The sequence below is a fragment of the Plectropomus leopardus genome, chromosome 22, assembly GCF_008729295.1.
Source record: "Plectropomus leopardus isolate mb chromosome 22, YSFRI_Pleo_2.0, whole genome shotgun sequence".
NCBI classification, from domain to species: domain Eukaryota; kingdom Metazoa; phylum Chordata; class Actinopteri; order Perciformes; family Serranidae; genus Plectropomus; species Plectropomus leopardus.
The window spans coordinates 3,637,939-3,665,923 of record NC_056484.1 but is presented as its reverse complement, the minus strand read 5'-3'; the positions used below and the strand labels follow the sequence as shown (position 1 = coordinate 3,665,923).

Genomic DNA, 27,985 nt, shown 5'->3' with positions numbered 1-27,985 from the left:
GAAAAGCACCGTGGCTGAAAACTTCGGGAAAAATGGAAAAAGTAACAGCCGTAAAAACTTTATCCGTGCTTCCGCTGGAGAGATAAGAAACCACAGCGATGGACCTGCATGTTTTCTCCGTGAAGCTGTTTCCTAAGTGACAATGGTGTCGAAGAAGGAAAAAACGCAGATTTTCTCGCATTTCCATTGAAAGTAAAATTTACTCATGGAGAAAGGAGCCAGTCGGGAGTCATGAGCACAGGTTTGTTTCGTGGGGGAGCTAACTTAACTTAGCGAAAATCCTGCTGTGCAAGCGCATATTTTTTGGCTAGCTAAAACTAACTTAATATTTGTTGAGTTTTGGTCGCAGAAAGTGGGGGGAAAAAAACATGCACTTTTACTGTTATAACGGACGATAGCATCCACTCTATTTTCACGCTGCCACAGTTAATTACAGTTTTTCTTAATAACAGCTTTCATAAAGATACGAAAGAAGACAGACTCGACCTCAGTTTGAGTGCTTTCTAAAAGCGCCATCATAACACATAATCTCAAATGTCCTTTTCTGTTTGATATTACAGCTACTGTTGCAGCTGGAGGGGGTTAAATCCTTTGTCTTAAAACATCTGTCCTGCTGTTGATGCAACAAGTCGGTCTCGATAATAAGCTGCAGCGTTAACAGCTCTTGTAAAACTTTTAAAACTTGACTTTATGAAGAGAAATGCCCTCAATGACCCGGGTTAAAATTATTATTATTGTTTATCTTTCCGCAACATGAGCGGTTTTAGTTCAGATACCTGGCGCTGCCCTACAGCGAAAACATAAGGCCAAACTCGCTTAAAAATCTGGCAGTTTAATGTTACCTCTATTATAGCAGTGTTATATGTCTGAGGTGATAGTTTATTAAGTTTGTTGGCGTCGTTATCATGAACTGGCAAATTCGGCTTATAAAGAGACTCAAAATAATATTAAGATAAAGTTATAGATTGATTATTCTCGCTCATCACCGCCATTCATGGTGAATTTTGGTAGAAATTTGGGTGAACCATATCTTAATGCTGAATTTTTTAAACGTGAAATAAAAGCCGAATTGAAAAGTAGCTCTCGATTATTTATAAAAATGGTCAATTACTCTTTTATAACGTAGGTGTATTTGTTTTTAAGCCTGATGACTTTATACCTAAACATTTTTACACAGAGTTTGGCGCGGGGCTGTATCTGCATAGCCAGAGCAGCATGTATTGGGGGGGCAGAGCGGTTTTTGGTCGTTGGCCTTTTCGGAAACATCCGCTCGATGACTCCACTTCTCGTGGTGTCGGCCGCCAAGAGTTTCAGCCAGTAGAGCGGAAAATCTCGCCTACAATCTCAATTCACAGCTTTTTATTAGTGGAGAGACTCTGCTTTTTTATTAAAACTTTATTTAACAAGGTTAATCGTTGAGATTCTGATTGTCCCATCACATTCAAATGTTAGTAAACAGTTGTATTTAATTACAGTATGAATTTAATAGTTACGTGTGGGAGAATACATATATTATAATACAAAAATGTAACTCAGTTTTGACAACAAAGCATGACACCTTGAAGACAAATTTAAAGGTCCCATATTACGCTCATTTTCGGGTTCATACTTGTATTCTGGGTTTCTTCTAGAACATGTTTACATACTTTGATGTTCAAAAAAAACACATTGTTTTTCTCAAACTGGCTGCCTGAATATACCTGTATTCACCCAGCCTCTGAAATGCTCCGTTTTAGTGTCTGTCTTTATAAGGCCCGCTCCTGAAAAAGCCCAGTCTGCTCTGATTGGTCAGTGTTTCCGGGTCTTCCAAATCTGTGCATTGACATAACAGCTGAAGAAATGACTGTAATAGCACTGTAAAGGCACTGTTTATCTTTATAAATATATGCATGTTTTCACTGGAATTTTATTGTTAGACAACAGCTTGGGTCCATGTTTACTTACTGTCAGCTGACGTCATTCACGCAACTGTATACCATTCCAGCAAGAAAAAAAGGTACTCATTTAAAATGTTTATAAGTGCATTCAAATGAAACTAGTGAGCCTGCAGTTACAACATGAGAAGCCGTGTATATGACATGCTTGACGTTCAAATGGTTAAGTCCTGAGAGCACTTCTGCTAGACAACAGCAACATGGACGCCACTGTTGGCGTTTAGAGGCCATCAAGGCTACTGGTTTAGCAAGCTAGCGAGCAAAGGCATAGTATGATAGTATCAACATTTTCCTCGGACATATCATGAAACAGTAAAAAAGAACTCTAATCAACTAAAAGCACAATATAGTAACTTTCCAATCCACTGATACAGTCTATTTACAATATCTGTGACATCACAAATTCACAGAGGTGCCAACGGCTTGTTTAAAGGCACAGTTTCTGAATTCAGTTCAGCGTTTTCATTCTTTCGCAGTTTTTTTTAGCCCCTTTATTGCATTTTATTAAAAAAAGAAATGAAAATCTGACTTTTTTTTACAATATGACAACTTTAAAGTATGACTTTTAGAAATGCAAAAACACAAACTGTCAGATCAAACCGTGGCCTATAGAAGGACACAACAGAAAAATACCCATTATAATTAAAATATTGGTTGCAGCTTGTGTGCTCTATACAATTTAATTAAGACAAGATATGCCAAGCATGCCAAGCTCTCTCAAGAACAGGCAGGAGGAGATAAATTCAATTGTGGTTGCAAATAGAAAAATCCAGTTTTACTTTGTTTTTCCTGCCACAAGTGGCATGTAAACCCTTCAGTGCTCGTTTATCAGATTTTTATATAATAAAACATAAAAATGGATGGCTGAGCAGATGTAATAAGATTTTTATTATTTTGGTATATCCTTATGTTTAATACCTTAACCCCCAAAAAAGTGCTAAAAATTGAGAAAAAAATGTATAAAAACATTTTCTATAACATATTTTTAATTTTTTGTCCTTGTCCTTGTCACCATGATTTCAAAAGAAATGTAACCAATTTGCTCCAGTTTCAAAAAGCTTGTGAAAAGGATCCCAACATAAGAAAATAGTTGTCAGTCCATGTGTCAAAGGGTTAAGAAAAAAAAATTACTCCAAAAAGCTCAACAAAATTAACAGACAAAAAAAAAGTTGAAAAAAAAGTTAAAGACAGTTAAAAAAAAAAAAAAGAAAAGAAAAAGGCAACAATAAAATGACCTAAAAAATGCTTAAAAACATCAGAATTCTGTGAAATAATTTTACATATATAGTTATGATAAATCTAAATATAGTTTAAAAAAAGAAAAGAATCTGCTAATTCCTTGCAATTTTTTCGGGCATTTCTTGCCAAGTTGCTTATTGCCTTTTTAAACCATGTTTTCGATAGAAATAAAACAATTTGCTCCGGACCTCAATGTTGCAAATCGTAAGCGCTTTTCCTAAACGTTTATTTGTAAAATTAACAATCGATTAATCGTTATTTGAAAAAAAACAACATAAAAACTCTGCTTATTTTAAACAATAACATGCGTTTTTTCCTCAATCCATGCACACAGCAACATATTGCATGTACTCTGACAGCACTGCATAGCTTAGATCGATTAATTACATTTCACATGTTCGATTAAATTCATATTGACGGATTAATCGATTAATTGTTGTCATGTCTAGTTAAAATACTTGTGAAAGGCATCTGAATGCAGCACAAGAAAAGCGTTTCGGGGTTTGAAAGGGTTAATTTATTTCACACATTACTCAAAGCCTCAGCTCTGACCCTGAGATTGACCTTTTGACCCCAAACTTAAGCCTGGCTCGCAGCTGTCGATGCTGCAGCATGTGACGTGTTTTTGTTGCGTGATTCATTTCAAAAGGAAGTGTGAGTAAATGTTTTTTAACATTTCTTTGAATCTCCTCCCTTTCCTCTGCAGGTGTGAAGAAGCCTCCATTAGCTCCCAAACCTAAACTCCCTGCCACCACCAAACCCTCTCCCCCGCCCATCGCCCCCAAACCCGGCCTTCTCTCCCAGTCTTCAGCCGTCTCCCAACCTTCTCCTGCCACTCTCAAACGAGAAAAACCGGCTGTCGCTCCCAAACCATGCATCCCCAAATCCACAGCCTCGTCTCCTCCTGTCTCGCCGCCGCCACCCAAACCCAGCGACCTCCTCGGCGACAGCCTCTCCTTTCTCAACTCCAGGAATGGGATTTTATCAGAGACAACAACAAACGGGACTCGGATTACATCATTCCCACCTGCTCCTGCGGGCTCGGGGACTGCTCCCAGTGCCAGCGGCTTGAAAACGGAACTGAGATTGATTTGCACAAAGTGCCGCTGCAGAACGGGATTTCTACAGAAGAGATGAGGCCGCAGGAGAAAAACCAGGAGGAGGGAGTCGCTGTGGAGAAGGGTGACGGGATTATCAAGAAGCCGAGGGATAAACCTCAAAGACAGAGACACCTGAACAAAGAGGTGCAGAGGACTGAGGAGCAGAAACATCTGGAAAGTGAGCCGGACGTTTCCAAAGAGACTCAAAACACACATCTAATAAACTCTAAGTCGGCCTGTGATGTTGCAGGCAGCATCATTTTCTCCCCAAGCGTCGCTCCTCGTGAGCCGTCTGCAGAGGTCGAATGCAACGAGCCAGTCAGCAAAGCGTCTCCCACCAGGTTGCACCCGGATCTGCAGGTCCCTGCTGCACCCAGTAAGCCTCTCCCGGTGCCTCAGCCACGCAAATTTAAAAAGCCAGCTCTGGTGAGGCAGGATGGCGTGGAGGGCGGCGTGCAGGATCAAGTGCAGAGGAGCAAAAACAGGATTTGAGATGCAGAGGATGAGGTTAAGCTGAGTCTAGCTGGTCTGTGTCTCAGTTCAGAGGAGTTCAAACAGGACACGTGTGAGCTTTTAGCCCAGACAGACTTGGGAGAGGACGAGACGGACGTGCCCGTCCCGCCTCCTCGCCAGACCTCGCTCTCCCCTCGCCTGCACAGAACAACTCGCACATGTCTCTAAACAAAAACACCTCCCACTCCTTAGTCCACCTCTCACACGCTGACTCAGTGAGCCACAAAAAAGACGGTGAGGAGCACCAGGTGGAGGAGGAGGAGGACGGGTACGGCGACTTTGAGCGCTACCCGATCACTCACAGCCTCCCCAAGCAGATCAAACTCGGCTGTCATCCTCCCTTGGTGAACGCGAGGAAAGCGTTCTCCGCCGAGGATCAGCCGTCACCAAGGGCCCGCCAAGAAAACCTCAGAGACACAGCCTCCCAGCGCCCCCTCCGCCCTCCATCTGCCCCCCTGCGCCTCCACACGCAAACACACCAATGAGGGAGCTGCCCGCGCCTCCTCAGGAGAAAGCAGCGTGGCGTTTCACCCGACCCTGCGTGACCTTCTTCAGCCGGCAGATTCCCACCAGGAGCAGCGTGCCGCCAAAGGGTCGAGCCTCGCCGCTGGGGGGGAAGCAGAGGGCGCAGTCTTTCTCCGCAGCCGACCTGGCGACCCGAGCCGACCCTCAAAAGAGGAGTCTGTCTTTCCGGAAGCTTCTGGAGCTCCGGCTGTCTGTCAAGATGCTGCCGAAGCTGCTGGCGAAGGGAGGGCAGTCTCTGGACTGTACCAGCGTGGAGTCAAAGCGGGGGGAGAGGAGCCTGGAGCGGCCCAACAGCTGCATCGTGGAGTCCGATATGTGCGGAGAAAACGGGGAGGGATCTGTGGAGTATGAGAACGTCCCTCTGTATGAGGAGATCCCCGAGTACATGAACCTGCCGTTTCACAGTGCGAGGCTGGGCTGGTCACATGACACCGACGGAGCAGATTCAGACATCTATGAGGTGCAGGATCCATATCACAGGTGCCACGAACACGAGTACGAGAGGTACGGTACTTTACTTATTTAGATGTTTGCAAACTGTTTTTTAAGGGTGCAATTCATGAGTATTTTTAGTCTTGATTCATCAATTTTTTGTATTTCTTTGGGGCACTTTGCACATTTAAAACTTCCGTGGATCAGTTTTGTGCTGCATTTATATGCCTTTTAGAAGCTGTTTAAAAAATTTTGCAACCCCAGAAAATTATTTTTTTAGAACAAAACACAGGGGAAGAGGCAGGGAGCAACTTGGCAAGAAATGTCCCACACATTGCAAGAAAGTAATAGATGACAAGAAAAAAAAAAGATTTTAAAAAAGGGGAAATTAAAAGAAAAAATAATAAAAATGTCCAGAATATTATAATCAGAATTATTATCATTTTAAATGGAAAAAAAATTCTACAGAAAAAAATGAACACTTATTTTTTAAATTTTTAAGTATTCTTTTAATTGCTTTAATTCTTTAAGCACCTATCTCGTCTTTTGTCGCCTCTCTGAGGTTTAACAGTTGTGTTTAACATATCCATAGATGATTTATTCAAATAATCTCACAGTATGATAAAAAATATAGAAAACATCGTTAACTGCTTTTATCAATGAAATTTCTCCAGCTGAGTTCAAGCAAACAGACACTTTCACGCTGTGAACAATAGCTGCTTGTGTGTGTGAGAAAAGTTGATGTGGGCCGAGCTCCAGAGCCGCTGTAGCGCGCTCGCAGCGACTCTGTAATTCCAGGTGACCCGCAGCTTCGGCGTGGGAACCGCTGCGTGCGACAGGTTGCACAGTGACATTAGCGGTTCGCCTTTACAAGAGTGTGGAAGTCGGCCTTTGAGCCAGTGGCGTTGGGTTTGAATAGAACATTGATGTGCAGCAGGTCGGCCTGTTTTCCTGTGGGTTATTTTCAGTGGCCAGGGCAGGAAATGTCTGAGAATCGCAGAAACGCCACACAGCTCTCTAGAACAGGGAAAATAAACCTCCAGCAACCACCAGCCTCCTCCTCCTCGGCCTGCACGCCCTCGCACTGCGTTTAGCCTCTTCCTAACCTCATCACTCCACTTTTTCTCCTCTCTGTCTCTGGAGTTTTGTTCTCATCCTGGTGAATGAACAAGTTAATCATCTTTTAACCTCTTCAACTCAGGCTCTCCCTATCATAGACACATTTCTGTTTTTTAGGGAGGGCAGGTCAACAATATAATCCTTATAGAGACTGTATTCTTCATCTTCTTGTTAACTTTTTCTAGTCATAAATATGTGATAAAAATTGTGTTTTTGTTAGGCTCATAAGCTGTTGCAGCAAGTTTTGTGTAATATTTGTTACACAAATTTGGTGCCAGTTTAAAGCATTTTTGACCACTGCATAATTGATTACAAAAAGTCAGAAATTCCTCCAAAATTCCACATTAAGACACCAGGACCTTGAGGAACACCATAGAAAAATGAATGCTGTGATTTGGTTTTGGATACTTTGAAAAAAAAAAAACCCTTACTGTATTGAAAGCCATACATCCCCAGAATGCCTGAGGTCACAATAAGTCAGTGACACTCAACTTATGGCCCGCAGGCCAAATCTGGGCCCCAATAGGGTGCCAGGTGGCCCCTCACTACCATTTTTTTAATTCATAATAAAACTAAAGTGATGCACACAAGGAATTGTTTTTACACTGTAAGTATGTAAGATGCCAAAGTGCATAAAACAGCATCAAAATAGAGCTTGTTTATGAAAAAAAAAACCATAATCGGGGGAGGTTTCCCCGCACCCCCCGAAGAGGTGCTAGCTAAGCCCCTAATGTGTGAAAATCCTAGAAATTTCCTGAAATTCTAGAAACATCTTAAAATCGTAGACACCTTTCAAAGTCCCAGAAACTTCCCAAATTCTTAAAATTCCGAAAATTCTAGAAAAATCCTAAATTGGATATTTGTCACATTTTAGGACATTTCTAGGAATTTAGAGTTTGTAATTTTTATTTTATTTTATTTTTATTTTTCTAATTTTTGGCACTTTCTCCAAAACTCTGCAACTCACACCAGAGACTAGACTGATAAATAACACTACAGGCGAGAGGAAACATATATTTTTGATTTTGGGGTGAACTGTCCCTTTAAGAGACTATAAATGGAGAATTGTTGGCATTTTGCTCTGAAAACAACTCAGACGAGTAATTAATTGTAAGAATTAGTGTGGTACACGTGTCAATTGAACAGTTAAGGGACACCAACACTGATCGTCCTTGTCACACTCATGCAGTTAAAATCCCTCTGAGCCACTCTGCTGCAGATATTAAGCTGTCAGGATGAGGAGCTTTTCCCATGATAAATGCCGAGCTTCCTGTTTCCTCTGACAGCTCGCGGCACTACGAGTGATGAAGCCGAGGCCACATTAGGCGAAGCTGAGGCACACTGGTGTGAAATCGGCCCTTAAAACAATTAAGATGTTCCCTGCTTCTTAATTCTGTCTGGTATGCAGGGCGGTTAGCCGGGAGTTTCTGCTGGAGAGGAGAGAGAGATCTGTAGTGTTTCCCAGGCATCTGAGCCTGTTAAGTTTATGTAAGTAGCCTCAGGCTGTAAACAAGTGGCGCTCTGTGCCTGATCCAGTGTGTTGGAATGCTCCGCTATAGAGAAAGCATACGGGAGAAAGACGTCTGGAGGGAGGGGAAGAGCGTGTGTTAAGATTTAGGTGAAAGAAACTGTCGGGAGGCACGTAAGGAAAACAAGGAAGTGGAGAGAGTGGGCGATTGCTGATGAGAGCAAAAGGAAATGTGAGAATTTTTGGAGTCCCACAGTCTTTTCTATCTAATATTTATTCTGAGCCATCACCCTTTTACTCCAAACACTTTCTGAACAGAGAGAGCGGAGTGGGAAAGAGAAACAGCAGCAGGACAGGAATCAAAACACATTAATTCCTCCTCGTTTCTTTGAAAGGAGACGGCTTAATTGTACAGAAAAGATCAAAACGTTAGTGACACACAAACGCATGTTGTTGCTTGTGCTCACCTGGCAGACAACAGCGTTTGTGGGAAGAAGCCGAGGCAGGATGTTGTCTCGCTGCCAGCAGCTGAGTTCAGCAAGACGCACGGTTTAATCTAAAATAATATTGAATATAAAACTGCGACTAATAATAATTAGGGCTAGACAGTATGGCTGAAATTAGCTTTACAGTAATAAAATATCAATACACATTATCATCTGTTTTCTGCTGCATATTTGTCTTCATTTACTTGATCGGTAACAACATTTTGTAAAATGATTTTTATCATGATGACCCCAATACTAAAATCAATGTGTATGAAAACACTGAATTAATAATATAATAGCAGCAACCAACTACTTTTATTATTAATAAAGCTTATTTTCTATTATTTTTAATGGGTCATTTAGTGGACTCTATTCAGTTTTGTCTTATTTTTTATTTTATTTTATTTTATTTTATTTTATTTTATTTTATTTTATTTTATTTTATTTTATTTTATTTTATTTTATTTTATTTTATTTTATATATTTTATGATATTTTTATATCTCCCATTTAAGCATTTTAAGGACTCTGGAAAGCACTATATTATATTATTATAATTATTATTATTATTAATATTATTATTATTTAGTGAATGGCTTGATCGTGTATGAAACACATGAGGGCTTTTGATGTTAAACAGGAAGTGATGGCATTAATGGCATGTTGACATTTTGGGGTGATTTTAAAGAAATATGCTATTTTTAGGCTATTTATTTGGAAAGAGCAACGGTCAATGGGAAAACACCAACACTAACGTCATCAGTCAGTCCGAACAATTGAGTGACTTAATCACTCACACACTTAGTCACTCATTTTTATTTTTTTAATTATTTAACCTCTTCACATTAAAAATCTATTTTTCAAGAGTGTCTTGGCCAGGCAGCAACAAAAAGTTACAGACAAACAACACCAAACAAAAATACAAAATCAAAATTGTAAATAAAAAATATACAACTCCAAAACAACAATATAAAAACACAAAAAGAACACAAAATAAAGTTACCACAGGGAAGGACTAAAAAGTATTTTCACATATGCTATAAGTAACCCATAAAAAAGAGGCAATTAAAAGACCAGCTAAAATACATTGGCGTGTAGGAAATGACATGCATCTTTACACGGCTCGGCTCGCATGCTTCGGTCCAGCCCAAAACTACAGCAAATATCAAGATTTTAATTTCTCACTTTAGGGATTTTTTGTCCCTTAAATCTCTTAATTATTACTATATGAAAGTCCTTTTAATTTTTTTTAATTAAGATTTTAAAATTCTACTCAACCAGTACAGGCATATTCTTGAAATCCCCAAAATAAAAGTGTTTAAATTATTCTTACCATAGTAGATGTTGTCATAGTGTAATGATAATTTCACGTTGTGCAATAACTCTGAATGAGTTTCCTTCTTGTAATGTGTTCATTTCATCATCAGGTTCTTCTCTTGCACAAAACTTTAATCTTTATTTATCCAGGGTTTTTTTTTAAACTCGCCCTGCTCAGCGTTCACACATTTAATTGTTCCCCCCAAAAAAAAGCTAAATTGTGCTCCGTGTGTCATTTTTCATCTCTGTCTGTTGTGTTGAATGTGCGTCTGTCTGCAGCGGCTGGCTCGGGCAGGATGTCCACTCCGAGGAGGAAGAGATCCACAGTTCAGATGAAGAGGACAACAGCTCCACCTCCAGTAAAGAGCACATGGACGAGGTGGACCGACAGGTAATCCTGTCCCCCTAAACCAGTGGGTCCCAACTGGTCCAGCAACTGGGTCCAGATTTCTCCTCAGTCATTATTTTATTGTCCCCACGTGAGAGAAATGACCAAATATTCAGTTTTATTTCACAAACTGTAAATAACACATGGGCTTAAAAAAGAATAACATAAAAAGTAAAATAAAACATACTGCAAAAATAAAGTGCAATTAGTCAAAACCAGGAGCTTTTCTAGGATTTGAGGACATTTGGGGCTTAGTGTGTAGGAAAAAAAATGCCTTAAAAAAAAAGATTTTGGCAACAACAAAAAAAAATCAAAGAATTTTTTAAAAAATTCTTGGCGATCTTTTTCTCTTAAAATTTTTCCATTTTTTTATCATTTGAATTTTTTGTTGTTATTTTAAGAGGGGAAAAAACACTAAAAACGACACCATTTATCACAGCCAGAAACTGCAAAAATATATATTATTGTTGGATTTTCAAAATTCTAAGGGTCCTTTAACACATTATTTGGGAAGACTTCATTCATTTTCCCCAAGTCACTCATAGAGGCTCAAGGAAAAATATGTGTAGCTTTTTTTTTTTTTTTCATAAAAAACAACAGTGGCATCTTGTAAACAGACTGGCATTCAAAGGGTTAAAATTCTGAAAATTTTAACCCTATAAGGAATGAAGTTGATCAAAAGATTCAAGTCAGTGAAATTGGAAATTAAAATTAATATATAATGCTTTTATGCCATTTTTTTTGGCATGGACACTTTTGTCCTCGAGTGACACCAGAGGAATGACACCACAAGGGTTAAACGTTTGGAAAATTCGACAGTTTTGTCACTTCCATCCAAGTAAGAGGAACACCGGAGCAACTTTTATGGAAAAATGACTGAGCTGTTTTCAGACGTGATGCCAACATGTGAAACTGGCAGAAAGTTTTCAGATTACAATAGACGGCTCATATCAGCGCCGGTGACTAAACCTTCACTGCAGACTCTGGAGATTGTGTGCACGCTTGCTGCCAAGTGTGTTCATTACAGCTCTCTGTAAGTGTGTGTGTGTGTGTGTGTGTGTGTGTGTGTGTGTGTGTGTGTGTGTGTGTGTGTGTGTGTGTGTGTGTGTAGGGGGGGGGGATGGTGAGCAAACACAGAAGAGCTACAGGTTCAGGAATAGCTCCCTCAATGAGCTTTTTTCTTTGTGCTGCGTGAGCCTCTCTATGATTCTGTCAGCGCCTGTGTCTGAGTCCCTGCAAACCCCCAGGGCAGTGGTTCCCAACTGGTGGGTCGGGCTCCAATAGTGGGTCACGGGTCCACTCTGAATGGACCGCAGATGACTGTCAAGTTTGTGAAAAACACAGTATTTTTGAAATACAGTGAGTTTGCAGCACAGAGCTTTCACAGAGTGAGAGAGGTTTGTTTTAGAGCAGTGTAACTATTTCATTGCCCGGTTTTTGGTAGTATGTGGCTTTTTTTTTTTCAGAAGTGGTGGCATTTTTTTTTACCATCCTCAAAGCTACACATATTTTTCTTTGAGGCTCCTTTAAATACATGAAGCGTTCATCTCACATGATATCTTAAAGGACTGTCAAAAATGTAAAAATTCCAGTGATAATTTCTTGGCATGTTTTCTTTACAAGATAAAACATAATCAAAAATGTATTGGAGAAAAAGAAATTGCCAAAAAAAAATTAAAAATTACAACAAAATAAAAGAAAAGATAATCACTGCCAAAAAAAAAAAAAATCCGACTGTGATAAATGGTGTAATTTTGGTGATTTTTATTGTGGCAGGCCTGGGAAAAGCATGTTTTCTTTAAAAAAAAAAAAAAAATTAAAAATCACCAAAATGTTTAAAAATCGCCAATTTCTTTTTTGGTTGGAGGGCATGTTTTCTTTTAATTAATTAATTAATTAATTAATTAATTAATTTTGCCTTTTTTTTTTCCTATTGAGGTCAGGGCCAAGCACCCAATGACATCAAATCCTTGAGGTGTCCGTGGTTTTAACTAGTTGCTTTTTTATTTTTGCAATATGCTTTATTTAATTCTGTTTTAAGCCCAGGTTATTTACAGTTTGTGAATGAATTTAAATTCGTGGTCATTAAACTTAATGTCTAAGAAGAAATGTGGACCCAGCGGCTGAGTCATTCGGTAACCACCGCTCCCGGGTATCACAAATACAGCCTCCGATAGGACCAGTAGGACATTTCAGTCAAGCAGGGGGGGGGGGGGGGGGGACAAGGCTGCTGTCCAAATTAAGTCACTGAAAGACCGCCCCATTACCATTCAACAACACACACCATGAGAAAGACAGAGAGGACAGAGGGAGAGGAGGAAGGTCGGCGCTCTACTTTCTGAGTGAGCTGTTGTTGTTGAACTCCCTCCTGATGGTTTGACAGAGCGAAGCGGGATCATGGTGATCTGCAGCGAGCCTGTGAGTGCACGCTGACGCGTTTTGGTCGCTGTGAATATTTTCTGTAGCTGAACTGTTTGTGTTTCTCGTCTTTCAGCAGGAGGACGAGATGAAGAGGAAGAAGGTGGTGCACATCGCCCAGGAGATTATGAGCTCCGAGAAAGTGTGAGTGGTTTCGTAATGAACAGAAAACATAAATGTACATGTGTAACTAAGTACATTTACTCAGGTACTGTACTTAAAGTAGGAATTTGAGGAACTTTTACTTTACCTGAGTATTTTATTTTCTACTTTTAGTTTCTACTTAAATACTTTTAACCGACAGCTTTAGTTACTTCACTAATTAAGATTGTTGCATTAAAAAAACACAAGAAAAGTTTATAAAATATGATGTTTTGTTGTGAATTAAATTACCAAACAGTTTGTACAAGTACAGCTGCAGCAGTCAATTCACAGGAAATAAATTGCCACTTTTTATAGGCATTAAGGATTTTTTTTTAAAATAATTTTGAGTTTGGGGGATATTTTACAGTTTTGTTTATAACTTTAAGAGGGGGTTATTCTTTTTTACTTTTTTGGGGGGGGTGGTTGGTTTTTATTTTTGTGTTTTTTCTGTTTCTTTCATAATAATTTAGATTTTTTTTAAAAATGTTTTTATATTTCTTCCTTTTTTAATGATTTTGAGTTTTTTGATTTTTTTTATTTTATTTTATTTTTTGCTGTGTTTTTCCCCCTTTTTTGGGGGGCTTTTTTTTAAATTGATCTGCATTGTGTACTTTTACTTTTCATACATGAAGTACGTTTTCCTGATTATACTAACTGTTGCTTAAGTTAACATTTTTACTGCAGGACTTTAACTTGTACTAGTGTATTTTCACAGGGTGGTATTTGTACTTGTACCTAAGTAAAGGATCTGAGTACTTCTTCCACCATTGAAATCACTCCTAAAGTAGAATCTAACTTTCTGCTCTTGTTTCAGGTTTGTTGACGTCCTGAAGCTTCTTCACATAGTAAGTGCCTCTGTGTTGTATTAAAAGAACAGTTTTTGGAGCCTAACATAATAATCACACTGTATGTGTTGCTCCTCGCGCCGACGCTGTGATGTTTTGAATAGCGTTCAAAGCTTTTTTTGAGGATGGACGTGAATTAATGAGGTTTTCTTTGCTCGAGTGCCCGTGCAGAGTTGAATAATGCAGTTATTTCACAGCTGAGGCTTTTAAAGTTGCTGTGTCGGAGGGTTTTGGTTTTCCCGGGGGCGGCAGTGGGCAGGTAAACGCACCGCCGCAAAGTAAAGAGGCGGCGCTTTGATCGGACTCATTATGGGGAGACACTGTCAGAGAAGTGTGTGTGTGTGTGTGTGTGGGTGTGTGTGTGTGGGTATGTCTGTGAGGAAAGAGAGCATGAGTGAGTCCTCAGTTGAGGTTTGGCTCTGATGAGATGAAGCTGCAGTTTTTCTGGTGAGTTAAACGTTTTTTAAATTATTTCGTGTTAAATAAGCGGGGTGAAGGCACGTATGCAGGTTTTTTGGAGGGTCGCACATTGGCATATTCTTTCAAGAAAAAAAGTCAGCTTCTCCATTCAGTTTATTCTGATGACAATTCGGGTCCCTTTTGTTTTTTGTTTTAGTCATTTCAGTGAAATCGTTTTCTTGCTTGCAGCTTTAAACCGTTTGAAATCTGAGCATATCATCTTTTTTTCTAAAACTCTGGAGGGCAACAAGCAACTTAACAAGAAATGGCCCAAAAACTAACCAAAAATTAGTAAAGATTTACAAAAAAAATACTGTAAAATAAGAACAAGCTAACTAATTTTCTTTTTTTTCTGACACATCATTTTAAATATCTTATTATAAGAATTATAAATATAGTTTTCTGGATTTTTGTAGCTTTTTTCTGGATGTGTGCTCCCACCTGGCTGGTATCTTTTCACAAAGTCCCAACCTCACTGTGAGATGTCCTCTCACAAGCATTTTAACTTTTAAAACACGTGAGCAAAGTGATCTGATTAAAAAAAAATATATATATATATTATAATTATAATTATAATATAATTATAATTATAATTATAATTATAATTATGTTTTATAATTTTTTATTTTATATATTTATTAAAAAGTCATTTTTTTTTGCCCTTTTTCCCAGGTCATTTCCTTTTTTTTTTTTTTTGTTTTTTTTTTTTTTTTTTTTTTTACTATTTTTTCTTTCTTTTCCAGGTAATTTTCTTGTAACTTTTTACTAATTTCTTGCTAATTTTGGGGTAATTTCTTGTTAAGTTGCCCCATAACCTTTTTCATGGAATAAGGTAAAATTTATTAATATTAATAATTTAAATTGTTTAATTTCCATGTTTTTGAAAGACATCAAGCCGATTTTCTCAATTTTTTAAGTCTGATAGTTGTTGCAGTGACAGCGGAGAAGCTCTGCCTGTCTCTATATTCATGATATTTGCTCAGAGACGGAGTCTGCAGTGGGTCAGTCCTGAGGGGAATCCCAGGTGAGACGGGTCGAGGATCCACCTGTCTGCCCCTCTCAGACGTGGCTTTGGTGAAACCCCCCCAGGATTAGTGGAGAACGCCGTCCTGTGGCTGACGGGGGAGGGCGCGGCGCGGCGCGGCGCTCTGTCCAAGAAAGGAGGTCAGATCGCATTCTTGTCCGTGTGCAGACGGCCCGGCCGCGCAGCAGCTGCTTCCTCAGGCCACAGAGACGACCTCCAGACACACACATACCTTAGATAATCCTCTGTGTGTGTGTGTGTGTGTGTGTGTGTGTGTGTGTGTGTGTGTGTGTGTGTGTGTGTGTGTGTGTGTGTGTGTGTGTGTGCAGGTGGGCGCGTGGGTTGGTGGCTGTGTTTGCTCATACTTGTGGCAAGTCGTCCAGCTGAAGTGTTTACATTTTTTTGTCTCTTTTTTGCAGTTTCTTCATTTGTCGCCGACGCTCATTGCGTGAATATTAAGATGTTTTTCAGTTCACCTGAAAGTCGTCTTTTTTTCCCTGTTTGTGTCATAAAGCACGTATACAAGAAAAAATAATAATTATAACCTTATTGTAAAATGTAATTTGCTGAACTTGTGTAGCCAGTCCCTCAAATCTTTTTCTAAAAATTTCTAATTTTGCTCGTTCTTTGTTGAGTTTTTTGGATTCTATGGGGTTAGTTTTGCATCTGTTTCTGCTTGAAGAAAAAATAGATACAGGTTAAATAGACACAGTTTTGTTTTTACTCGTTATTTAAAATGCAGACGTGAGCTTGATTTTTTAAAAAAAAAAAAAAAAAAGGGGTAAAGGAAGTGAGTAACTTAACAAGACATGGCCCAAAAAATTGCAAGAAATTAGTAAAAAAGGAACAAAAAGTTTTTTAAAAAATAAAATAAAATAAAAAAGAAGAAGAAAAAAGAAAATTACCTAAAAAAAAGTGCTGAAAATTAAAGAAGAAAAATATATGTATATATATATATTAGGCCTATAGTATTTGTAAATATAGTTTTGGAGATTTTCCCTATTCTTTTTTTATTTTCCCTTTTAAGTGGCTAATTTTCAGGTAATTTCCTTGTCACCTTTTGCTAATTTCTTGCAAAATGTGGGACATCCCTTTTTTGCTTTTTACTGTCTGTCCTTTTGTTAATTTGTATTATTGCTACCACGGCAAATATTGTTAATGATTCAGATACTTTTTTTGTCCATCTCCACACAGTTGCTTCCCTTCAGTAATTATTTACATCTTTCTCGTGCACATCTTCAGTTAATCTCTCTGTGATCACAAAAGTTCAGCCTGACGATCTGCAAAAATCGAGGAGTGTTTGACACGTTATTGTTTGAGTGTGACTGTCGTCTCTCATCACGTTTTTACTGCTAAATGGACTCTGACTGTCACCTGAAAGTTAATGTTACAGTCCAGTCAAGCAGCAGAGTTAGTGTGTGTGTGTGTGTGTGTGTGTGTGTCTGTGTCTGTGTGTGTGTGAGAGCACATATTAACCAGGACACTGGGATCCTGCGCGGCCTCTCTGCTTCCTTCCAGGTGGATGTGTGTGTTGGCACGCTGGACAAAGTCAAGAGTGCTGACTCGGCTGTGTGTGTGTGTGCGTGTGTGTGTGTGTGTGTGTGTGTGTGTGTGAGGGTGGAGGAGGGGGCAGTTTATGAGGTGATATCCAGGTGTTCCTGTTCAGCTGCAGTATGTAGTATGTTGTTACGACTGTCACCACACCCTGCTCTGCTGTGTGCGCATGTATGTGTGTGTGTGTATGTGTGTGCGTGTGAAATAAGCGTAGTGCTCACCCTCTGTGTCTCGTCAGGACTTTCGGGATGCTGTTGCCAAGGCAACCCGTCAGAATGGGAAGCCGGTGGTGGATGAGCGGATCCTCAGTCAGATCCTGTATTACCTGCCGCAGCTCTACCAGCTCAACAGAGACCTGCTGAGGGAGCTGGAGGAGAGAGTGGCACACTGGTAAACACACACACACACACACACACACACACAAATTAGACGCTTAGTGTTTGAAATGACTTTAATTGCCCGATGAGCCACTGCTGCAGCTCCGGCTGTTGATCTTTCAGATTCACAATGTCCATAATGTCTATAATTCTGCTCGACAATCACTGACGTGAAGTCTCCCTCGCCTTCCTGTGGAGGTGCACTTCACAGTTTGCGAAACCCTTAGTTAAACCACCGGTGAGGTCATTTAAACAAAGAAGTTATCGTCCAAACTGTCTGTCACATGTTAGATTTCACAAAGCTGTTTCCTGTTGACCTTCCATAATCGCTGTCATAGTGCAATCAACAATTTTAGGCAGTTTGGGCGTTTTTGCGTACTTTCCGTTTAACTGGACGTTTGTTTACAACTTCTCAGATCATTTCCGTCACACTGCAGCTGCACTCGATTTTAGAAATGTTAATGCTTCTCTGTTAGTATGTGACTAAAATGATGTCCAAAACCACAAAATATGCTATTTTCCCATTAAAGGAAGTTATCTTACCTCATAAGTAATAAATAAGTAATATTTTACATTTAAAAAATAAAGAGTAAATGAGCATTTTTTTCTTACATTGATCGTCAACTGAAGTTCTTTTCCTTTTTATGTGCTCTTGTTAAAATGAATGAACACTTCTTGTCTGTGCGATTTCAGGAGCGATCACCAGAGACTGTCGGACATCTTTGTCCAGAAGGGTCCTTACCTGAAGATGTACTCCACCTACATCCGTCAGTTTGACAACAACGTGGCTCTGCTGGACGAGCAGTGCAGGAAAAACACCGCGTTCGCTGCTGTCGTCAGAGAGTTTGAGGTAAAGCTGCAAATACAGTCTGTTTGTTTTTATTGAGCATTATGTATTTTCTTACAGTGAAAGTTAGAATATCATAATTGATATTATTGTATAAATTGGTAATTAGGGCTCTAAAAAACAATTATTGTCATTTCTGAATGGTCCATCTTGTTTTAAAATAATTTATTAGTTGAAATTAAGTCTTAATTAAATAAACACAGAGATAAATAAATGACTAAATATGGAAATAAGTGACTATGGTAATAAATACAGGAATTAAGAAATGATTATATAAATAAATAAATCTAGTTGTAGAGTCTTATCTATTTCCTATATTTATTTTTACATCTTTTTATATATTTATATATTTATTGTTTTGTATATTTAATCTGCATTTATTTATGCATGTCGTTTCTTTAGCATTTGTTTGTGCATTTAATTTTTTTCTATATTTATTTATATCTAAATTTATTTTTGATAAATCTTAAATAAATTTTTTTTAAATTTATTTCTACATTTATTTACTTATTCACCATTGTATTTATTTATTTCTAAATTTAAGTATTTCCATTTTTTTATTCTTGTTTTATTTATTCATGTATTTTTGAATTTGTTAATTTATTTCCAATTTTTTATTTATGTTTCTATTTATTCATTTCTGTATTTATTTATCTTTGCTCCATTTTTCTAAAAGCTCTAACATGCAAATTTTTTATAAATTTTTTTCATGTATCATCATTAAGATAATGAAGAGAAATGAAATGATCGTCTTACAGGCTTCAGTTTTCTTTAAAACAAATCGCTGGGTACATTAAATCACAACAGCACTATTTTTTATCCTCGTTTTCATGTTATAATATGTGAAAATTTAAAAGAGATTTAAAGAAACTGTCGTTCAGCTGCTGCAGCTTTAACCTAAAGTCGTCTCCGTCAGCAGCAGCCGTCCAAACTGTCTCCACGTGTGTCAAACAGCTGATTGGAAGCTTCAGCGTCTGCTTTTGTTTTTGTGTCAGATGAGTCCAAGATGTGCCAGCCTGGCTCTGAAACACTACCTGCTGAAACCCGTGCAGAGGATCCCTCAGTACCAGCTGCTGCTCACAGGTACAAACCCCCCGACACACTCGCTCCTGCAGACGTCTGCACGCTGAAGGTCAAAGGGTTTGTTCAGGCGCTTCTTTATTAACAGCATGTGAATCAAACTGGGGACCGGAGTCCTTGTTTTGGTGCCATACTGGCACCCAGTGGACAAGAACAGTAACATGAACCTGAGGATTCTGCACAACCGATTTTCCTTTTGTTGCTGTTTTTTTTCTCAAAGTAAATTCAGACTTCTTTTCCAGATTATCTGAAGAACCTCCCGGAGGAGTCAGAGGACTATAAAGACACACAAGGTTAGATTAAGGACAGTACTCCTCGTTATTGTCTTGAGTGACGATCATTTGTGCTGTCTGAGAGAGAATGTGTCCGAAACGCTAATGATTTCTATTTGCTGTCTGTGCAGCCGCCCTCAGCATCGTGAAAGAAGTGGCCAACCATGCAAATGACATCATGAAACAAGGGGTAAGACCGTATGTCATGCAAAGCTTTAAGTTTTGTCCATTTTTTGTCCACACTACAAAAAAATGACTTAAAATCTAAAATGTAAAAAAAAATGGATAAATAAGAAAAAATAGAAATAATTAAATGAAATCTAAATAAATAATTACAGAAAAAATAAATGTATAAATAAAACAAAAATAAATACAGAAATATTTAATCACAGGAACAAATAAATACAAAATAAAAAAATGCATAAATAAAATAAAGCTAAAGAAATGAATAGATGTCAAGAAAGAAGGAAATGTTAAAGAAGTACAAGAATAAAGACATAAATTATTAAATCCAGTAATAAATAAATACAAAAATAAATGCACAAATAACATAAAGAGGAAAAAATGAAGGAAAGAAGGGAATAAATTATACAGGTATAAATACAAATATAGAATAAAAGTGCATAAATAAATATAGAAGTGTAGATAGTGTATATGTATATATATATACACACACTATCTGCCCGTTTACATATGTATATATATGAATGTATACTGTATGCATGTATTTATTATGTATGTGTATGTATTTCTGTTTATTTAAACATTTCCTTATAAACTTTTTAAATTTATTATTGTGCATTTATTTATGCATGCAATTGTTAAATTATGAATGTATTTATTCATACACACATATTTACTTATTTCTGCATTTTTATATTTTTATTTGGTCATTTATTTCTTTTTCATTCATTCATGGATATTTAGGTAATTTTTCCCACATACTTTAGCTTAATGTATCTCTTCACCTCTTTGTTGTGTTTCAGGATAACTTTCAGAAGCTGATGCAGATTCAGTACAGTCTCAACGGTCACCACGAGATCGTTCAGCCGGGCAGGGTGAGTCATTCCCGTGTTTTGTAGAGGTAAAGGTTAATTTTGGGAGAAAATTTACACGGTAGTATAATCTCTCAGAGGACTGCCAAATACCAGTTACTGATATTTCAAACAGCATTCATTTGCTTCTGTTTTGTGTATTGATTATTTTAAACTTTTTAAATCTGTCATTTAAGGTTATTATTCAGCCACTGGACTCCACATACTGATGTTTTTTGGTTTTTAAGCGGCCCATTTTAGAGCAAACGTGTCTGTATTTGCAGGTGTTTCTGAAGGAGGGAACTCTAATGAAGCTGTCCAGGAAAGTCATGCAGCCACGGATGTTTTTTCTGGTGAGAAATAAATTAAAAATCCAGTTTACGTTATGCTTTCACATCTGTCTTTCCACTCTAAATGGATAATATTTACATGTATGTTTACATTTTTTGTCACTTGTAAATTTATCTTAATGTTTTTTCGTTTTGCGTCTGTGTCTCTTCAGTTTAATGATGCACTCATGTACACCACTCCAGTCCAGTCCGGCCAGTATAAACTCAACAGTGTCCTCTCTCTGGCCGGGATGAAGGTTAGCGACACGCTGAAAATACACTCATTTTTTATTTTAATCCTTTTTTTTCATTTCTTGTATGTTCTCAATGTGATTTTTTGACTTTTTTACTGTCTTTTCTTGTCTGTGTCTCCTGGTTAAGACTTTTTTTCTCATGTTAGAGGATGATTTTGTTTCTTTGATATTCGATGATGTATTTATTTTTGATATTTAATAACATTTTGCCATTTTATCTGTTTTGTTCTGTTTGTTACGAATGTACAAGTGTTCTTACACACTAAAACATGGTCTCTATTGAATTATTTAGCACAAATTGCAGCACAAATGTGAACATTGCTCATGCATTTGAAATGGTGCACAGTCTCTGCTGGTGATCTGTTATTTATGTGTTTCTGTGTGTGTTTTTCCAGGTGAGCAAACCCAGCCAGGAGGCTTATCAGAACGAGCTCAACATCGAAAGCGTGGAGCGCTCCTTCATCCTGTCTGCCAGGTCAGCTCTCAGTGATTATCAGCACGTAATGAGCAGTAAACATTTACGCATTCAATCTGTCGTTTTGGCTGCAGCTGAAGGTCCTGATGTGTTCTGTGTTTGCAGCTCAGCGACAGAGCGAGACGAGTGGCTGGAGGCCATCGCCAAGGCGATAGACGATTACACGAAGAAGAAAATAACCTTCATATCAAGTCGAAGTCAGGAGGAGGTAAAACAATGAGTCTGGGTCTTCAAAAATTGATGGAGTTCTTCTGTGCAGCTCGGCTGAGACGTGTATATTGTCGGCGTGATTTAAAATTTAGAGAAAGTGAAATAACCCAAAGTCCAATTCGAAATCTGGTTGGAGACAATAAATTATACAAGGAACTCAGTTTTAATATAAATCCAATAACAATACACACATTAGATATGAGGTTTAAAGTATTGGAAATGTATATGATTCAAAATTAGGCAAATATTTTAAAATGGGTAGCTTAATAAAGAAATTTTAAGTATTTAAGCAATGGGCAATAAAAGAATAACAGCTTGCTGTGGGGAGCTGGAGAGTTTTTTAAAATCTGAGTGGAAAACATGAATTGCATGAATTTTATAGATACCTTCAGCTATGGGACTTTTAATTAACAATTACCATAAGAATAACCTTTGGTGATATATCAAGGATTTAACTCTAATGACAAACATTCAACTAAATATATCAAGGTGAAATGGGAAAAAGAAATCAATGAAGACATTTTAGACGAAGATTAGCATAATATGTGCAAGATAAACCATTCATCCACTAATTCATGAACCTGCAGGAAATTCTGATTTATTTATTTTTTGTTACACCAAATCTGAAAAGTACGCAGCCGCACAGTCATCAGAAATGTTGTCTTTTGGTGCAGACCATTGTTATGATTCTTGGAAAACAGCACCAACGAAGGATTAACAACCGTGGGAGAAATCTCTTTATTGTAAAAGTTGACTCAGACTGAAACTACAAGAAGCACAAGTTGAAAGAAAACTGACTCAGTACGAGACTCAAAAAGACGAAACGGGACTATAAAAATAACCCACAGATGCATATAGATAGCTGTATTTTATAATTTCACTCTGTTTAACCCTCGATCTCTCTGGACTCAGGCGGAGTGTGTTGTCGACAGCGGGGCCCCGTTGGGTTCAAAGGCTCCCATCTGGATCCCAGACCTGAGGGCCACCATGTGCATGATCTGCACCTGCGAGTTCACCCTCACCTGGAGGAGGCATCACTGTCGCGCCTGTGGCAGGGTCAGTGCCGCTCCGATTACTCACACAACAGAGTTTAATGAACTTTATTCTCACGGCAGATACGTGTGTGTGTGTGTGTGTGAGACAGGTGGTGTGTCAGGCGTGCTCTGCCAATAAGTACTACCTGGAGTACTTGAAGAACCAGCCGGCTCGAGTGTGCGATCACTGCTTCGCGAAGCTGCAGGAGAACAGTAAGTAAACACAAATTTCACTTTCTGTCACTTTAAAAAAAACATCAGTGATTTTATCCCCTAACAAGTGCTGTGTGTGAATCGGTCTGCACAGATTAATCGGATATTCATCGCAATCCCAAATTTGGTGATTTTCTGTGATACTGACTTCTAAAATGGGTGTCAGCTCACAGAAAAGTGCTGCACATTTGAAATTTATTTGAACATGGAGCATAAAATGGAAACAAAAATCAAGCAAACAAAAAAACAACAAACAGCATCAAAGGACGAGAAAAGTTTAACGAAAATAGTCCACGCCCAATCGGAGTGGGAAGAAGTTGAGATTTATTATGTTATTATCCTGATTCCCAATATTGATGTTAATAATAATAATCACAATAATAATGTTATAATAATAATAAACTTTATTTATATAACACTTTTTAAAACAAAGTTACAAAGTGAAGTCGAGACTGCAAACAGACAAAATGAAAATCATCCATTTATCAGTCGTCATCTTCACTTATTTTTTTTAAGAATTTCAGATTTAGGAGAGAACAAATTATATGCAGAGAGTCAGGGGTTAACAGATTATCGGCCTGGCAGATTATTGGGGCTGATGTTTGGCGTTTTGCCGATTATCAGTATCTGCATTTTATTTTGATTTACTTTTTTTGTGCTTATTTTTTATGATCGCTGCTAAAAAAAAAAAAAAATTAAAAGCGCAAAGAAAGTGTCGGCATAGGAGGATCTTTTACTTTGCAAAAATCTTGGGGTGGTATTTTTTTCACAAGATTTTCACTTGACTTCTTATAAAACCAAGTTTAAGAAAAATGACATAAATCTATCTTGTACCATGTAAAAACAAAGTTAGAGAGAGATAGAATAAAATGAAAAATAAATAAAAAGTCGACCACAACACCAAAAGTATGTTGTTCAGAAACAATCAAAAAGAAATTAAAAGGGATAAAAAAAAAAGGAAAATTTATAATAATAAATAACAAAGTACAAACAAACATCAATTATTCAGCATTTTCAAAGGCTCAGTGTGTATTTTCTGGGGTTAGGGGTCTCACAATCAAAACATTAATAAAAGACGGACTTTGATGATGTCGTGAAGTAGCGTGGAATCATGGGAGTTGTATTCATTGTTAAACAACTGTTGCTGCAGAAGAAAATCTTTCAGAAATCATGTTAATGGAAATAAAGTCCTGTTTAGTTGTTTCATTTTAAAGCCACGAGTACGATTATCTGAGCTAACAAATACTTTACAATAACAGAAATACGGAATATCGTCAGATTTATTCCTTAATGGTGGATTATTACTTGTGTTGGAGCCGTATAATTTTGGTCAATTTATCGAGTTTTTGTTTTTAGGTGATCGCTGTGCCTCAACATCAGTTTCTCCCATCAAATCTGGAGCTTTTTCCTTCACAAGAAAACAGAAGAAGATTCCTGCTGCACTAAAAGAGGCAAGAAAAATAATTAAAAAACACTCATGGGCTGCATCTGATGAGTACATTTTGGGGTAAGAAGCAGGTGAGTGAAGTGAGTTATTCTTTATTTGCTGTTTGTCCAGGTGTCCGCCAACACTGAGAACTCCTCCATGAGCGGCTACTTAAACCGATCAAAAGGCAACAAGAAGCAGTGGAAGAGGCTGTGGTTCGTCATCAAGAACAAAGTGCTGTACACCTACGCTGCCAGCGAGGTATCACACTGCGTGATTCTGCTGTTTCACTAAACTCCGTGTGGCTTTTTTTGGACTTTTTTTTGGTTGAGTAATGATTTTGTCCTCCAGGATGTTGCGGCGTTGGAGAGTCAGCCGCTGCTGGGTTTCTTCCTGCGGGAGGAGAAAAACGGGCCGGCTCAGAAGCTGCAGTTCAAGCTGTATCACAAAAACACGCTGTTTTACATCTTCAAAGCTGACGACATCCCCACCGCACAGAGGTACCTCGACTAAAATGACAAACGGCGCCTTATTTTAATCACAGTTTCCTTCCAGGCTGATTCGGTGACGTTTGTGGTTATTTTCACTGCTTGAGCAGCTAAGTTGTTGCCGGTTTGCAGGACAACCAAACAAATTCATGCTTTTTTTTATATATAAAGACGTCAGTTAATAATAGTTACATCTGTGACTTGATTTCATCCTGAACATAACGTGAGACGTTTAAACGCAGCAGCAGGACAAAGTAAGGTTTGTACGACGGAGGATTAGAGCCTGTTAAAGTAAAACATGTTAGATTTTGAGAATAAAGGCATAATATAACGATTTTATTCTTGCAATAGAATGAGAAAAAAGTTGTAATATTTCGAGAATGAAGTCTAAGTTTTACGAGAAAAAAAGTCGTAATTTTATGAGAATGAATTGTAATATTGGTCGTAAAATTATGAGAAATAGTTGTAATATTTCGGGAATGAAGTCTAAGTTTTACAAGACAAAAATTGGAATTTTCTGATAATTAACTTGCAATATTATGAGAGTAAATTAATCATTTTATGGAAAACTCATTATATCACAAAAATAAACCCCTAATTTTTACGAGAAAAAAAGTCCTAATTTTATTTTAAAAAGTTGTAATATTAGTTGTAATATTATGAGAAAAAGTCTTAGCTTTAAGAGAAAAAAATTGGACATTTTGTGAGAATAAACTCATAATATTACGAGAATAAATTTGTAATTTTACAAGAAAAAAGTTGGAATTTTATGAGAATATACTTGAAATATTACGACAATAAATTCGTAATTTTACAAGGAAAATTTCATAATTTTATGAGTATAATGTCATAATATTAGAAAATAAAGTTGCAGGATTTTGTATTACGGGAAAAAAAAACATATTGCCAGCAAACTATAAAACAGGCGTGTGCGTGGCACGGCATTGGTCTCGTCGCAGAGGCTGCCTTTGCTCTCACACAGGGTTTTATTATGGTTTGATTTCATGATATAAAATTTAATATTACAGCTTTTAATTTTATGGAAGAACATTAATTTTCATAATTTCAGGGCGATTGTCCACAACGTGGTTTCTGATTTCCTGTTTTGTGTCTTTTTGTCCTCAGATGGATCGAAGCCTTCCAGGAGGCGATGATTCTCGAACAGTGATTCGGTTTTGCAGCCGTGAAGTGACATCACAGCCCCGGAGCCAGTTGATCGACAACTCACGACCCCCGACTGATCCCAGGTCAGGGGTCACCAGCTCAGGAAGGACTCCGGACGGACTGTTAAACAGAAACCCCTCTGCAGAACGCCACATTACTGTACGTGAGGGAAACCAGCCTCTCCTTCACAAATTGTGTTTCTCTAACATCAGCTGACGCTCAGCGGAGGTCAGAGTTCAACGTTTGCCGCAGCTGTGGGTCAAAGTTCAAGTCCAGAAGTATGTGTGTGGAAGTGATACGGAACAGGAATATTTAAAGCCCTCAAAAATCCTAAAAGTCGTGGATGATTTCAACTCCAGACGGATGAAGGAATCGCTGTTTGTGTGAAACAAAACACACAAAACTGTCCGCTTTCATTCAAACACTTTGACATCGTAGTTACAAATCTGTTTTTTTAAGGCAAAATCTAAACATAGAAATTTATAACACACACACTTTTTAAAATATTCAAAGTGAATCGTGGATGCAAAGTATCGCCGATGTCTGTTCAGGAGTTTAACGATGCAACAAGGTGGGATTTTACTGTGAAAATCCAGCTTCTACAGAGAAACAGGAAGTTGATGTTTTGCTCTTTGTAGGTCGATCTCTCTGGTTAAGAGATTTTACATTTTTAAATTAGAAAACAGTTAAATGATGAGTTAAAGAAACATCATCCTGGAGAAAACTGGAAATTCATGAATAATGTAGATATTTTTCATAAAATTAAAATGTATTTTTTGCCACATTAGAAACATTTAATGGGTAAAAATGTGTATATGGACGTTTCAGAGCAACATTGACCTTTTTTTTATATCAAAGCCGAGAGCTAATATTTATAAAATAGGAAGCTTTATTGTTTGAGAAGCACAGGCTGCCGCTTATTTTGGGAGTCAGGGTTTGTTCGGAGATATCAGTTATTCTTTTAAATTTAAAAGAGGACTTCTTACAGAAAAATGGGATTTTTTTATGGGCAAATACTGTGGAAAGTGAACTATATTTCTAAGGAAATGCTCAAAAGAAAGAAAACATTTTGGATTTTGATGCTTGTTTTTGTAGACGTGCCTTTATATCTCCTGTTTTGAGATGAATTGCAATAATATAGGTGCTCTGTTTAAAAACTTTTCACTAAATAAGATTTAAGCATCCAGTTTGCATGACTACTCAGTAGCCCCTTTTACACGGCGCCTTCAAGGCGGGAATTTCACGCTGTTATGCCGCCTCTGCATAAAAGGTACAATCATGGAATGGGGGGACAGAGTTGTCTTGACTTTAAGCCACTAAAGGAGGTAGTAACGGCGCCGAAACAATGTCGAAATGATATAAACAGGACAGCCGGCAGGACGTTGGGGACATCGCATGGGATGTCCTTCGCTGGGGATTAAAAAGGTGTCCAATAGCAGTTAGCAGCTAACTCAAGAAGATGAACATTGTCTGTAAATGTTCGGAAAATGGTTACAAAAAATGAGATTTGAGAGCCATTTAACAAAAAGACAGAAAATAATGGTTATTGCATTATTTTTTCGGGTTGTACGTTCATATGTACATCCGTATGTCTGTTCTGAAAGCGATAACTCTTGAACACCCCACAGGAAATTTCTTTAAGTTTAGCACAAACATCCAATTGGTATTAAGGATGAACTGATTAGATTTTGGTGGTCAAAGGTCAAGGTCACCGCGGCCTTGTCTTTATTATTCCTGGGCAATGCAATATCTCAAAAACATCCTGAGATTTTTTTTTAACTTGGCACAAGCCTTCACTTGAACTCAAGGATGAACT

At 37.9% G+C, this 27,985-nt stretch overlaps 1 pseudogene; it reads left to right on the top strand.

Annotated features, from left to right (window-relative positions):
• The first annotated feature begins 21 nt into the window (after positions 1-21).
• On the top strand, positions 22-27,985 carry LOC121961449 (annotated as a pseudogene).